We start from the raw sequence: 2,116 nt of genomic DNA on the forward strand, positions 1-2,116 counted from the left end.
TCTTTAGGAACTGCTGATTAAATAACCCTTGGCTAGATTTATGTAGAGCGCGTGATATCCTGATGTCCTGTGGTCACTTCTGAAAACACCTCTTGTGTCTTCTGCTCACCCAGGAAATCGGCTGCTGCCGTGACAGTGATTTCAGCTCCAAAACTGTGAAATTTGGGGCAGGATCTTGAGAGATGTGTGCACTTGTGGAGCTCATGGGCACTGCTCTTTGGATTTGTCCATTGCAGTTGTGTAGTTGGCCATGAGCCGATGTTCCTCACCAAAACTCAAATGTCCCAGACAGAGATCTGCTCCATCTGGAGCACTGATCTGTTTGTAAAGGTCTTTGGAACGTGTCTCTCCATGGTTTACTCCAGCTCTACCCTGAAAAGTGGTGGAAGAAGTTGTTGGGTTGTAAGAAGGAAACCAAGCCAGGGGAATCATGGGGCCATTCAGTTTGGAGAGGACCTCCAAGATCCCTGTCCTGTCCCACCCTGCCCACTGCCACATCCCCACAGCTCTGGAACACCTCCGGGGATGGTGACCCCACCATTCCCTGTGCAGCTGTGCCAATACCTCACCACTCTTTCAGAGAAGAAATTGTTCCTAATATCCAGCCTTGGAGATGCACTTAAAGGTTGCTTGGACCAATGTTATTCCTGAAGGAAATGTTTCTTCTACAGCAAGACCAGAAATAATTTCATAGCTTAACAGAGCATGGCAAAAGCGTGAAACAAACCAGTGTAAGTAATTTGAGTTGATAGATGTGCATACAGTGGGTACAGGGCCAAGTTGTGCCACGTTACGGTATGGTACCCCATCCCTGGAAGTGCCCAAGGCCAGGCTGGATGGTGCCATGGGCACCCTGAGCTGGCAGTACCTATTGCAGTGGTTGGTAACCCTAGTTTGGAACTAGGTGATCTTAGAGATGCCTTCCAACCCAACCATTCTTTGATCTCCGCGCTGCTTCTCACACTGCGCGTTGCCCTTGGCCAGGGCCAGGCTGGGGAAGCAGCAGTCAGCTGGTGGCAGCAGAGCCGTGCAGTGTGCGAGCTGCTCGCAGAGCTGGTTTTGTCAGGGTTTGCTCCCTGCAAAGCCTGGGGCTTTGTCACCGCCTGGAAAGACCGGGGCGGGGGGGCGGGGGGGAGAACGGAGCTGCGGTGCTGCCCTCGGGCTGGGGGCTGTTGCATCTGGCTGGTCCGTCCGTCCCTTCTCTCTCCTCGCTGCCTCTCCCAGTCCCGACGTATTCCTGCCCATCGGGCCCAGCCCATGTCTGTTGTTCCTGGCTGGATCTGCAGAAGCTGTTTATTTACAAATCTCTCCAGAATTGGCCTCTTTTGGTTCAAACTGACGCGGGCGTTGCTTGAAGGAAAGCTGATTTTTGACAGTCAGCGTGAGGATGGGAACAGATGGAAGCTTTGATGAATTAGGTATCTCTAAGTCGTCCTCCTGCAAATCAGCTTGGTTTTCTCCATTAGCATAAGAAGCAGGAAAAAGGATTTCATTTCTCCAAACGTTTCCCCTTAGCCCACCTCTCCAGCTCAGAGATGCGTATTGCTGCGTACCGACGAAGCGGCTCAGCTCCTTCCACAAAGAAGCAGCAGCAGTTCCCAATCCATCGCTGGCACTTCTCCCTCCCTGGGGTGCGTGCTGTGCTCTCCACCATGGGATGCTAAAACGAGAGCCTTCCTGGGGCCGTGAGTCATCTGCAGTGTGAATTACTCGTTCTGCTTCGCCCAGAGCAGGAGAGATCCGAGCGGGGCTGCGCTTACTCACGGCTGCTCCTCCATCACAGCCAACTCAGGGCAACGCAGGCAGCGCGGCTGCACTGTGAATTATTGATAAGGGAATAACAGCGCTGGGAGATAATCTCTGGTGGAGTGCGGAGAGTAAATCTCTGCTGCACAGGGAGAGAGTGTCCCCGTTAGGAGAGCTTCTCCTAGGCAGGGGATAGCAGCAGTGGGAGGTTTTGCTTGAGTGCAGAGCGCAGAAACAGGCTCCGTGCAGCATTTCAGGGAGGGAGTTTGGCTGGGAGAGGGACAGTTGTACTCTCAGGCCTTGCTCTTCCTTTGGGAACGTCAAAATATGCAGCTGAGAACTGCAGGTCCTCCAGGAGAAGGTCACTGAA

The 2,116-nt window shown here is 53.1% G+C and overlaps 1 non-coding gene across 2 annotated transcripts in view; it reads left to right on the forward strand.

Annotated features, from left to right (window-relative positions):
• Positions 1-1,099, forward strand: part of LOC104911292 — a 7,161-nt gene extending 6,062 nt beyond the window's left edge. For both annotated transcript variants that reach the window (XR_004160014.1, XR_002115571.2), the window contains exon 5: positions 8-1,099. This is a non-coding gene — a transcript (uncharacterized LOC104911292). The remainder of the gene's footprint in view (positions 1-7) is intronic.
• The last annotated feature ends 1,017 nt before the right edge of the window (positions 1,100-2,116 follow it).

The sequence above is a fragment of the Meleagris gallopavo genome, chromosome 5, assembly GCF_000146605.3.
Source record: "Meleagris gallopavo isolate NT-WF06-2002-E0010 breed Aviagen turkey brand Nicholas breeding stock chromosome 5, Turkey_5.1, whole genome shotgun sequence".
NCBI classification, from domain to species: domain Eukaryota; kingdom Metazoa; phylum Chordata; class Aves; order Galliformes; family Phasianidae; genus Meleagris; species Meleagris gallopavo.